Raw genomic sequence first — 13,966 nt, 5'->3', positions numbered from 1 at the left:
CTGACAGAGTAAATATGAGACGGGAGCACAGCTTTCAAGGAGAAAGAGCACCAAAGGTCATTTTCCTGGTGCCAATCTCCCTGATATCATTCCAGCCAACCACCTGAACCAGGCTTTTCTTGATTGCCACTAGAATTTTATAGTCTGGAGTAAACTTATTTACTGAGCTCTTCTCTGTGTTTTCTACACCAGTGTTTTCTGGTTTGAACATATTTCCATTGCATGAACATTTTATTTCCCATTTTTACCAGTATGCTGTGTGCAGTTTGGCTTAGAGAAACTTGTTTTTTCAATAAAACATCTATAGAATGTTATTACCAGGCATTTAATGGAGCATTTTTACAGTGATGGAGTTTTGTCAGAAAAGCAGCAATTGATTATGTCTGTGTGTAAACCTGATGGGTGTGAATACTTCTGCCCTGTCACAAAATAAAAAGAGCATTTGAACTTCTCTGTGAGGTAAACTACTCACAACAATGGCCACTTTAGCAGATACATGGGCTTGAATTTCTCCATAAAAACCTCAGAAAACTTTCAGGGAATATTAGACATTTTTGCCCCTCCATTCATCTTCATGCAGCTTGAGTGCTTGCTGTGCAGTTGGTATAATTTTTTAGCAGTGTTCAAGACCAATTCCCAAGAGACCATTTTCCCCTCAATTATTCTGTGGGTGTCCAAAACAAAAGAGGAAAAAATATTCTATAACCAGAGAAGGAAGCTGTGACAAGAGTATCTTTTTTCAGGGGTTATCACTTTTTAGTCCTGTGCCTTACAAAGATTTGTTCCTCTAAATGAGGTTAACTGGATCTTTCATGATTTTACAGCTATTCTGAAGCTGTAAATTCTGGGATTCTGAGATTATGAAATACTCAAGGAGCAGAGTAGATCCAATCAAAAAAATCTCTAGAAGCCCCCGTGTGGGTCAGAAGCCTGGGCCTGCTCCCCATTCATAAAAGACCTTGGTATTTAGTCTCCATATTGTAAAAATATGTGAAAAAAGCAAATAAATTACACTGTGGTCTATGTTCAGAATTTTCCGTGTACAGCAACACAGCATATCAGTGGAAATTGTGTCTTTGTGGCTTTACTGTGACGATATTCAGTACCTTTCTCATGTCTGCAAGGGTTTTAAAGCCCAGACTTGGTTTAAAAATCCTCCAATTCAGCTTTGTGCAGACTTCTGTGTTTTGCATGGACCCCAGCCACTGAAAGTGCTCTGCTCAGAATGTCTCTGTGTTTATCCCTCCCCTGTTTGTTTTTTTTTTCTATCATGTTATCAGTCATACCTGACATGGCTGAAACCAGCCAGGATTTTCATGAAAAGAAGGCACCAGGTAAAGAGTGTTTTAAGCAAAGTGGAAAGCAATGCAGGAGAGAAAAAAAAAAAAACCAAAAAAAAAAAAAGTGATTAAAATCTTTTCAGTGGAATTCTCCCCAGGATTGTTCATTTGGAATCCCAGGGCATTGTTGCCATGTTTGCTGCGTTTTTATAGACAAAAGGGGTGTTTGCACTGTGAGCTCTTCAGCACTGGGAGCGTGGAGAGCTTTGGTTTCTGGGCCGTTTGTGAACCCAGCTCATGACTCAGGGGAGATATTTTTGCTCCAGTGACCTCTAAGCTGCCTTTAGTTTATTGATTGGCTAATAGGGAAAATTGATTTTTAACTAACTCACCAGTTTTTAGACCTGAACACAGTTGTCACTTCCAGTAAGGGTACTTTACTCCATCATATAAGTTGTCTCAGTCATCAATTCATTCTGGATGCTGCAAAAGGCAGGGGTGTGCCAAGAGGTTTGGCAAGGAGCCCAGACACAGAAAACATAGCCCAGAAGAGTCCATGGATAAAATGTGTTTAATATTATGTTACGCCTGTCATACAGGCTCTGGCATTGGCAGAAAACAGCTGGCTGTGCCTAAGGGGCAATGGGCTGAAAATCAGGAAATTCAGGGAGTGGCAGGGACAGATACCAGGGAATACCAGAGGAAGAATACCGGGGAAACATTTCTGAAGGGAAGTGTCTCACTCGCAGGTCAGACATTCTTGCCCTGAGACGTTTAAAGCTGAAGTAAGGAAGCAGCTGGAGATGTAATAAACAGAAATATTGGTCTGAACTGGACCTATTCCAATTTTAATAGCAACAATCTGAACTGGAAGATTTCACAGGTAGAATTGTTGCATTATATTTCATAAATGTCCTGCAAGATCCAAGTTCAAGGGTTCCAAGTCTCAGTTCCCTGTTTGTTCTCATTTCACCTCTACCCTTGGGAAGTGCCAACCAGGCTGAAGAACAGGGTGACTGAGGTAGAAGACACTGTTTAGTTTTTTATTGTTGGTTTTTTTTTTTTTCTGTGGAAAAAAAAAAAAGTGATTTTGGCTTCGTCTGAAATAATCAGTTTGCCCAACGCAGTGTATTTTTGTCTTCAGGCTGTTTAATCAAAACAAATCATTAAATTTCACAGGAAAAAAAATGTAATCTTAAAACAGAAAATGAAGGAGCATCAGGTAGAAATGACAAAATGAAACATGAGAAGAGCAAAGTGAAATGCATTCCATTTTTAAGAAAAACACTAGAACTAAAGATTCCAAATTTTTCAGAGACATCTTTTTCCTTTGTTTAATTGAAAATGTTTCTCTGTGTCAAACCAAATGGGTGAGTAGCTCTGTGCTCTCCTTTCAAACTCATTTTGAAAGAAATTTTTATTTTCTAAGTGAATTTAATATATGCCATTCATCTTTATCTGCTTCTAGGTTCAGTGTATAAACATTAATGTATTTTAATTAACATAATGACATTAATAGCTTCAATGACTTGATTGAAGTGACTTGATTGTTTAGGAAAATAGCAAACTTTGCTGGGAAGGATGTTGCTATTCTGATAAGTTCAGTGCATGGAGCAGCAGCTGTGCAAACCAACCATTTGGCATCATAAATATCCTAATTTGCAGGACCCCATCTCATATCTGGGTGTTAAAATTCGAAATCTACAGGTGATCTGGAACATATAATACTATCACTAGGTGCTAATATGGAAATCATAGGTTAAATTCTGCAAAAAGTTCCTTGAGGTGAACAGTAAAATGTGTGTGGATGTACCAGGAACTAAAACAACAGCTGCTGATTTGGGATATCCGTATAATGTAAGTTTAACTTTAAAAAATGCACAAAATCCATGATCAGAAAGAGGCCTAGGCCCTCTATCTTGGTTCAGACACTTTTGTTCCAAGCACAGACATTTCCTGACAAACATTTTTGGACAGATTTTTTCCTCAGTACATCTGAGCTACGTCTCCTCTCGTGACAAGCAAGACTGTGAGCTGATAAAAGCCAGTCTGATGCAGTTGGCATCCTGGTGCCACAGATGAAAAGAAGCAGATGAAAACATCTGAATTTAATGAAAATCCTCCAGCAGGATCACTGGGTGTCATGCAAAGATGCTGCTGGGAAAGATGGAATGTTGGAGCCGCAGTTCAGGCTGGCAAAGTCAGAGGGTTACAGAGATCGTGGTCTAGAGAAAGGATCACAACACCTTTTCATTTATACATTGGCACATGCTGAAATTTTCATTCTTGTGTGGTTTTTTCTCCTCTTCCTTGGTCTCTCAGCTTCACAGAATTTGAATTTAAACATCTTGTTGAGCTCACAGCTAGACTGCTGTGCTTCAAGAGATGGAAAGCAAAGAAAGTAAAGAAAGCTCTGAAGTACTCTCTTGGCTTTGGACCACATCTTAGCCTGTAATTTGTGGACACAGGGGCCTGCAAATGAGGAAAAATCATATAGCAAATATCTACAGGTAGGATGTGGTTCTATATTTACTTATAGATGTTCTCAAATATACAGGCTGGTCTCCATTATATAAAGTGTGTGGCTCAGTGTAGCCAGCAGCATGGCAAATTTTAAAGGATACTTTTCCTTGAAAGCTGTAGATTTTGATTATATATCACAAATTTTGCTGTTGTTATATACTCTGCAGTATTCTCTGGGGGCTGAGTGGGACTGCAAATGTGTTACAAGAACATTAAAAAGTAATGTCTTACAATTGTGTCACACAAAGGAAAACTCCAAGTCATTTGTTGATAATTTTGAGAATATGTTACCTCTGAAACTGGGCATAAATGCACCTGCAATCTGCATGCATTGAGTGCTCCCTTGCTCTGCAGGAATCTCACTCATTTCTCTGGGACTACTTGAGAATGAGAACGCTGATCCCTGGGTGAAGAAAAGAGCCTGATTTTACCCTGAAATACAAACATTGACCTCATCACTCCTAGATCATGCTGTAGACAGATGTGACTTTACTAAAGGAAAGCAAGCATCCAGCCCAAGACGTTCCTTTTAATGTCTCATCTGCATTTCTTTCTTGCTTTTCTCTGATGTTTAAGAGTGTTTTATGCTCTTTGTGTGAAGTGTTGCCCTCTGTCAGAAGCAATCAGACATGTAATAGACTGTGGGCAACTTAGCTTAGCTACAAAAAGCATCAAATACCTGTTTTTTCTTTTTAAAAGACGTGGTGTTTACTTGCTGGTTTAGTTTGTTCTCAATAATTCATTATCTACTAATGTCTTTTTTTTTTAATCTTGTTTATTCTCAGTGGAGGGAGTTGGATGTTATCTGAAGGCAATGGTTACTGTGAGGATGTGGAATAAAGATGCCACAATGGGTTAACCATTAAGGCTGGAGTTTCAGATTTGGGGGTTTGCAACATTATTGATTTCTTTTCAGTGAAGAATATCTCTATTAAATCCATCTAAGTAGGCAAATGAGGAAATAACTATTTTTTTCCTTAGACAAATACTCTTGATTTGTGATGTTTATTAGAGTTTTGTGTTGAGTTTCAATCTGTAACTTCATTTAAAGGTGCTAAATGCTATGAACTCTCTGAAGCATTATCTGTGTGCTTTCTGTCAGAGGGCCACCACTGTTTATTTTATCATGTTAAGGAAAGACAGTTTAAAATTGCATTTTACATGAGACCATTGAACAGTTTTAGGCAGGATCACTGATTATCTGGGTGGTCTGCTCTTCTGAGCTCTTGTTAGTACTGACTTGAAGTTTATATAGTTCTAGGCTCTGGGTGAGTATGCAAAAGTCAGAGATTTATAAATATTCACCTAACCACGTTTATATTACACCAACCCACCAATTCCTAGTGAGAGCCCTGCCTTTCTCCATGGGTCAGGCCTGGACATAGTTTATAAGAGAAACATTGTTAAATAATTTCTGTTATTTTGATCTCACCAAGTTGATAGATTACACATTGCACTGTTGACTGTGCAGCATAGCTGAGCTCTCATTCATATTGCATATATGAATACATGTGTGTGTGTACACATGTATTTTTATTCTATCTTCTATTGATACATGCTGTGTTTCTCGTGTTTTGCTCGTTCCTTTTTGTTAATTATATGGCTCTTGCATTATAGTGAACTTGTGTTTTGGCATCTTTTACAAGAACACATTTTCTTGTGCAGTTGTCTCTCTAAAGGTTAGAACTCCTAAATCTTATTTTTCACATCCAGTGTTCTGAATTCAGATGTACAGAGAAATACATCCCTGCTGGAGAAACACTTTAGCCATGATTTTCAGTTTTCACCTTTCCATTATTTGTCTGTTCTCATTGACACTCAGAGTCATGGCTGGAATATCTGGCATAAACAGAACAGCAGCCCCCCCTGAAGTCTTTATCTTTGCTGTCTCTCTCTACCTTCAGCATTTTGATCGAGCCAGTTTATGCATCCTGAAGGCAGAAATCCCTTATGGAAGCATTTCACTTCAGCTCACTCATAATAGGCACTGATTGAACCTCTGGTTGCCTCTCGCAGGGTTCAAAGAGCCCCTGCCATTCCCCGGCAGCATCTGCAGGAGTTCCCCTCTGCTCCACATCTGGGCTGTGCTGGGGTTATGCAGAATGCAGGAGGGGAGCTGTGCCTGGGCTGGCTCTGCACAGAGACCTCACAGGGGCCCTGGGAGTCCATCAGGCCTGGCTTATCACTTTAGAAACATTTTGGGAGGGTGTAATATCCTGAAATTAAACCCCCCTTGCTGCTCGCTGCATTCTTGTTCTCCAAGAAACTCAGCCTCAGTGGAAAATCCAAATAAATGCAAGTTGCAGGAATCTCCTTTCCCTGGAGCAGGCAATCTCTGTATCTGTGTAGCTCTGGAGAGCTTTGTAGGTTCAGTTTTACTGAGCTACATCAGCACTTCATCCCCTTTGTGCTTCTGTAGTTCCAGTCTGGCATTCAAGTACTTCCTCCAGCAGATTCATTACACAGGAAATATCAAAGATATTCCTCTAAATCCAGAGTACATGTTTTAACCTAAAGTGAATACATAACATTCCTGCTGTGTTTCTTTCCATATACAAATGTGCTTCCTACTCAGAACGATTTCAATAGGTATAGTTGTGTTTATCATGTCAGTGCAAAGTTTTGATTTGGAAAAGTATGTTTAGACCTTCAAGTCCAAGTTTTTTTGTTGAGATAAACACAAGATGTAATAACATCTAAGCAACTTATGCAAGAACTTCACTGGATTCCTCTCTGGAGAATAAAGGGTGTCAGGCAGTGGTTTCAGTCTGATTTAGTGAAAGGTCATACTTGTTCTTTTCTGACAAACAGAGATTTAAACCCAATACAGAAAATTATCTCCATTGCTCACACTAAAAACCCCTCGTGTCCAAAGATGTCTTGAAATCTGAATAAAAGCACAGTCCACCAAAGACTGGAGCTGCAAACTGAAACAAACATCTGCTAGGACTGTTCCCATCATCTTGTCTGCAAAACCCTGTTCTCTCCTTTATTTCTGAACCATGTGAGGACCTCAAAAACATCTCCCATGATCGCCCCAAAGAGAATCTCTCTGTTTGGAGGCTGGCACATTTTGTCTATCTGTAAACTGTGGGAGTGAACTCACAGACCCCACTCAAACCTCTTTCTCTTCCCATCCCTCCGCAAACCCAGTTCAGGGTACTGACTTTGGTTTGATTCCACACAGACTTAAAGGGAAGCCAGGTTCAGGTCAGACAATACCATCAGGATTGCAAAAGCATCATCATTAAGCAAATCCCAGTTTTGCTAAGTCTGCTTATCCCCTTAGTGGGTCCTTGTTTTCCCCTGGAGTGTGTCTGGAGCTCACAAGATCACAAGCCTCATGCCAAATGCTTTCTGCCTCGTGTAGCACCTCCCGTAACACTTTTTTATTGCACCACAGGAATGCAGCTGCTCATTAATAAAACAGCTGCATTGTGGGTGAAGGGGGAGGTTGCTCTGATACCACGTCTACAGTGCTGAAGTTCAAGTGAGATAACTAGTTCCTGATTTACCATGCTGGATATAAGGGAAAAACCTGAAAGAACTAGGGGTTTGTTTCTGACACGGGAAAGCTGCAGTCTTAAAATAATAAAAACTAGTCTTGCCAAACAACCTCTAGATGGCTCTTGAGGCTTGCTTTGTCAATTAGCAAGTACCTGAAACAAGTCTGCATCAGTCTAGAAAAAGATTTTCCTATTAATGTATTACTTCTTCTTGCAAGAGATGAAACCCTGGAGTATTTTGAACACAGTGGGAAAGCCTCCTTTGGTTTTATCAAAAGCAGCGAGACCCCCTCAGCTGAAGAGAGGAAAAATTCTTGTTGTCTTTCTACCCAGAGAGTCCTGATTGTGGATTCCACCTGGGCATATTCTGCTGCAGTTGCTTCATATTTATTCCCTCAGGTGTGCAAATTACCACTCTAGATTGAAGATTTTCAGGTAAAAAAAGGAGCAGCCACCCATTTCCCTAAGCAGAACTGCTTGGAAGCATCCAATTTACCTGGTTTTCAGAAATTCCTTTTAGAGGGGTACATCCCTTTTTCATATTTCAGAGGGCATCTGGTGCTTATTGATGATTCACAAAGGAGTGGGGAAGAAGGGTGAGGAGGGAAGGAGGAAAAACTGTTCATAGTTTTGAGGCAAATCATCAATCCATGCTTCATCTGAAACTAATTCTGGGAGTTACTTGCTGCTCAAAGTATTACTGAGCAGATCATACTGCTACTTGTGATATTTGTAATCCAAAGGGCCACAAAGCAAACTGGGGGGTAAAATCAGTTAGGAACTTGGATCTGCCAGACAAAAAAATATTTTTACCAAAAAGTGCAATGCACAACTGAGAGCTCACATGCCTCCTATAGAGTTTGCTCCAGCACAGGGATTAGTTATTTCTGTAAGCCAGATGTGATAAGAGTTAGATACCTAACTTCAATATTAACTACTTGTAATTAATTTATCTTCTGGATTAAAATTTCATCATTAAAATTCTAGGGCAGAACAAATATTTCTTCCTCCTCTAACCAGATAAATGGTCAAAATATTAAAAAACCTATTACTTGCACAGTTTTGTAACATTTAGTTGGAAAACCTAATAGTGCTTTCAAGATTAAGAAAAGTTAAAAGATGATGCCTGCAACAAAAATATATGTGTGCTTCTTCCCTTATGTAGTGAGAAATGATAAACTGTTTACTAACACACTGAGGTTCTCCAGAACTAAAAAACAATGGGTGGCATTAACATTAATCAAGTACCATGCAGCAAAGAATTCAATGCATTCTTTATTGCAATTTGTGGGTTTTAAATTAAGAAAACCTGTAAAATATTTATAAGATTAAATACAATACAGAAGTGGCCAGCAGAGACAGCTACAGTAATTTCCTATAGTTTTGGGGGAAAAAAGTAAAAAAAAAGTCTTTATTTGTCAATGTTCCACTTCAATCAGAGGGACAGATCTTTGACTGCAGCTCAGCTGCTGTCCACAGTGGTGGAATCTGTCTCTGACAATAATTCACTTTTCCCCTGTGAATATACCTATACACTGTTTGGCACAAAAGCCATTTATAGAACTCTTCTTTTTTGGAAAACTTTTGATGAGAGGGCTATTTTTGAACAAAGAAGGATGCAGCACTTGACCACCTTCTGTGCTTGGACTTTAGCTTTCATCCACCAAAGAGCCTGTGTCTGCTGTTATTTAGGGCTGAGTATGCTGAATGCAAGGAAACATCACCCAAGATACTGATAAACTACTGAACAAACTCATAATCTGTAAATATCTTTTGAGATAAACTTGCTCTGGATTATCTCCAGCTGGGAACACTACCCAAACTGATCTGGGAGCAGCTATCTGTGCTTAAAACTGAAATTCGTGTTGGCATTAATATTTTGGCTTTATCTAAAAAGCATTGTGCCTTGTTGAAACATGAGTTTCATTCTTAAAACAGCATACAGGATTAGCCAGCAGATGCTCACTGAAAACAGAATCTCATTTTTTCAAACGTTGGGAGAACAGTGTGCCTGGGACCAATTTATAGAAATTCACTCCAATGTCACATTTTTATAGGTTATATAAATAGGTATTAAAAAAATAAAATCGTGTAACCACAGAGCAATAACATGACCTGCAGATTACAAGGTAATTAAATTTGAGGCTACCAAGTGCAGTGCTCCAGGAATAATTTACCTCGTGGTGTGGGGAGCTGAGATGTTCTGATGTTTCTTGCTAATGCAAAATGAATAAGCATTGGGAGCTGCAGGCTGCCAGGGCTAAGGAATTAAGGAGTTCCCCACCTGTATCTTTCACTCCTGAACACTTGTGATGACAATCCAATTTGGAAAGCAGCAATAACCATGTGGTAACTGTCTTTAAGAGGCACTTACCATGTCATTTTATGGTCAGTGAAATGATGGTGTAACTGATTTGAGGCAAGCTGCCTTCATTAGGTGGCTGTCACCTCCACAGAGACCTGGGTGCATTTTGCTGCTCATTGGTACAGTTGATTCCTGCCTTGAGCCAGGTGTAAAGGAAATGTGAAGAGCTATTTAATAGAGGGTTTAGACAAGATTTAGGCTGTGCTGTTAATTTCTAGGTGAGTAATCCAATCTCCTCCTCTCATTGCCCTAGGAAAAAAGACACTGGAAGTTGAGTGTTTTGGATCATTAAGATGTGCTCCCACAAAAGGAGAAGCTGGATCAACAGAGATATATCACTCCATTAGGTAAAAGATACTTCTTGTTTTTTCACTTCTGATTTGCCTCTGGTCAGGGGCTGAATGGAGAGATGAGTCCAGTTAAAGTAAAATGAAGATGAAGGTGATTACACTGATTTGCTGTGATGTGCTCCTAGCTCAACTACATTTCATTGATTAACTGACAATTTAAATAAACAGCAGTGCAAGCAGATGCATTTAAATAGGAAATGTTATTTTAAACTCAAAAATGTGGAGTCTTTTTGATTGTAAATTGCTGGTACCATGTGTTTGCTCAGGCTAGAGCAGTTGGTGCTGAAGTCACTGCTTCATGTCCACAGAACAAACAAAGTGATGCTGTCTTTGATGCCTGGATTCAAGAACAGCCAGTGGCCAGGTTTTTAACTCTTCCCCAAACTCAATGAGACTTAAATGAGTTTTAAGTGCTCTGCTGGCTGTAGGTGTTTCCTGTATCTGGGGCAATGGATATTTTTAGCTTTTTCATTGTTTATGTCTTTGCCAACGTGTCCCTGAAAACAGATGAGAGCATTCCAAGTGCTTCCCTCTGTGCAGTCCTTAGGATACATTCATGGTAGTGCTCCTGAACTCCTCCCCAAAGATGAAGTGGGGCTTTTGCACATTGCAATTATTAATCTTCCACAGCTGGATGGTTTCTGTCTAGCTTTGAGCTATTACTCAGCTGTGCTGGTGGAGGCTGAGTGCCTTTCCCTGAACCTTGCAGCTGTAAATGTCAAGAATGTGTAAACCCAGGCTGCAATCTGCAGTTACTTGACAACTCTCACAATTAAAACTCAAAGTAATTTTGATGTAAGTGTATCAGAAGCTCCTAGCCTGAATGAGAGCACCCTTATCAGGAAAGTCAGGCAGTCTGCATTTTGAAATCTGTTCCTAGACTCTATTTAAACACTGGCACCTCCAATCCTATCAGTTCAAGTTCAATGATAGCTGGACATGAGCGTGTGTGAGCTCCTCTTGTCATGAAAAACAATACAGAGAACTAGAGGTAAAACTGACCCTCATTTCACTGTGTGCAAGACACACAGAAGCACTGAAAAACCTAAAAACACTGATTGAATTGTTGCAATGATGCATTTCTTGTAGTCTCCTGTAAAATAAGTAAACAGTGTTGTAAAAAGCAAAACCAGTATTTCTAGAAGCACTAAGCTGTTCCTCCATGTCCAGTGACAGAAATTTGACACATTATATATGTATATAAAGTATCAATGTATACATCATACCTTTTTAATGTGATGCTTGAGATTTTAAGACCTTTTTTTTTTTTTTTTTTTTTTTTTTTTTTTGTAGTGCTGCTAGAAAAATCCAGCAGCTGGCCAGCTGTCTCTTCAATGTTCTGAAGAGTCCCAGCTGATACTGGAAAGGTAAGACAAAGGGACAAAGGGAAGATAAAGCAATGTGAAACTCAGCATTGCATCCCACTGTTCCCTGCTGGTTTCTGTTTGAGGCCACATCCTGAAAGACAAAAACGTTGTTGTCTTCCTTTCCTGAAACAGGAAATCTTTCGGTTTACTTCTGATTTACAGATGAGCCTGGAGCAAGCCTCCTGATCAGAGGAGTCCCACAGATCTGCCTGGGAAGCTACACCAGGGCAGAAATCAATCCCATCAAGGGGGTCAGGTCTGCACTAGCCAATGCTATTTGCTTAATTAGACTTGTGGCTAAGTGAAAGTGAATTTGGGCCACTGGAGAAAAGGAAAAGGAACGTTATGGCAAGGGAAGGAACACTGATTTCCTCTCCAGGAATACCAGGTCTGATTTCCTCCCCAGTAGCATCACTTCTAAACATGGTGTCAGGAAGTTAATGGCAGGACTCAGCAGGAGGCAAAGGTAAGACAGAGAGTCCCTTGCACAGGGAGAACTGGGCACTGCCCCTGCTGCAGGGCTGCTCTGTGGGCTGCAATTTCCATCTCTATTTTCTTTTTCTATCCCCAGGCCCAGCTGGCAGGCACTGGCAGCCTGGCAGAGGACTGCTGCTCCCCTCCCTGAGGTCAGCACAAAATGCCTCCTCAACACAAACAAGGGCAGGTCCAGCCTCTGAACGAGTTGTGCTGCCTGCAGCTGGCACTGCCAGCGGGTCCCTGCAGAGCTGATCCTGCTCCAGGCTGCCACGCACATCCCATCTCCCTGCCCCCTCTTTTTTTTTCTTTTTTCTTTTGTTTTGAAAAATGACAATGAATTCACACAAAGCCTCAATTACAGAAGATTATGGGCTTCAATTTAGTGTGTGCTGTAAAGTTGTATTAAACGATCAAATGCTAATGAGGAGAAAGGTTCTTCTAGAGAAATAAGGAATTAGCATAAATTAATAGAGTTCCATATGTGCAAGTTTTATGGGGTAACAAAGTATCTCATCACCAAAGCATAAATATTTAATTTCATTCTTGTTGGGGCCAGTACACAGCATTACAGTCAGCACAGCACAGAAATATGAATTAAAGCATGGGAGGGAGCAAAGTGCTACCCAATTCAGGTTCACAGAGAGGTCACTGCCATGGCTCTGCTGCTCTTTTTCTCTGTTTTTCCAGCTTCACAGTTTGAAGCCAGGTCCAAATGGCAAAGCAACATATGCATGGCCTTGTCTGCAGTCTGGGGAGTCTTTTGTTGGCTTCTCTTGGTGTGTTACCACGTTCCTCAGCTCTACCCAAGAGTATATCTGCTGGTTAACACTGGACCCTCCTGCTCCTACAGCTGAGAGAAAAGGCTTCAGAGGAATTTTTGTGGTGCTTTTACAGCACCTTCCCTAACCATGTGGAAAAGAGCTGCTGCAGGTATAAATTGAGTTGAATTTGTGATTTACATTCAGCCTTACAGTGTATTTCACATTAATGCCGTGAATGAGTTGCTATAATTAAGATTAATTTTACTGAGGTAAAAAGCAAGCTCAGTCCTATCTGTTACCTTCCTCAACAGCTGTGGCACTGATTAGCATAGGCTGCTCCAGCCATGCTCTGCACACACAGGGAAGGGTCTTTGTACCAATGAAATAAACAAATGGGACTCTTGGGCTGGATTTTTTCTTGTACAACCCAATTTGTGGGACTCAGGAGAAAAACATATTCCAGTTCTGCTCTATTTCTCATGTTCTAGTGTTGCATTGCTAGAAGCGTCTCTCTTCAACAGCGCACGTGTGTTCATGGTGTGTGTTTAGTGTGTTTGCTTTCTCTCCTACAATTGTGTAAATATGAATGTGTCTGAAGGGGTAAGTTCATTTTTACCCAACATTTGGATATATGTATTTTGTTGTGTTCTGTAATTAGGTGAAACTGTATTTCTAATCTGAAACTGTACGTGTGAGTACCGGCATGCTTGATACTTCAGACAGATAATTGTGGTTTTGAGAGGAGTTTCCTCTGATTATCCTCTTACATTTTGCAGTAGAAATATGCAGCAAATTGTTTAAATCCATGACTACATACAGGTATGTCACCTTCAAGTCTTTTAGGTCATTAGGTCTTACTTAATCATTTTGTTAATAGGGTTTTTACCAGTTTCCATATGCTGGGCTTCAGGAAATAAGGGTTTTCCCTAAGTGTTCCATTTTGAATTCACTTCTTCATTAATATGGCACTCCAGAGCAAAGATCCCATCAGGCTAAAGGCAAACTGGGGACTTGTCCAGCAGGGAGAAAAGGGAATTTCTTTTGGAGTACAGAGCTGTTGTATAACTGGTGGATATGGATCTAAAAATCCCACTCAAACCTCTCTGCTCTGGTGCATATTACATCAAGGAGAGCAGGAGATCAGTTCTGGTATTTCTGGTGCTAACACAGAGAGCACAACTTCTGTCTGATGATATTTTGATTGATCTGAGTTGCTGTACTTGGCTTCAAAGGAGGGACTGGTTTTGACTTAGCAGAAGAAAAACCAGGTCTGTTATTACTGCCAATTAGGCCACGTGTACCTGCTCATTGTCCATTGATTTTCTACTTTGATTTTG

The sequence above is a fragment of the Anomalospiza imberbis genome, chromosome 11, assembly GCF_031753505.1.
Source record: "Anomalospiza imberbis isolate Cuckoo-Finch-1a 21T00152 chromosome 11, ASM3175350v1, whole genome shotgun sequence".
Lineage (NCBI taxonomy): Eukaryota > Metazoa > Chordata > Aves > Passeriformes > Viduidae > Anomalospiza > Anomalospiza imberbis.
Note: the sequence above shows the minus strand (reverse complement) of the source record.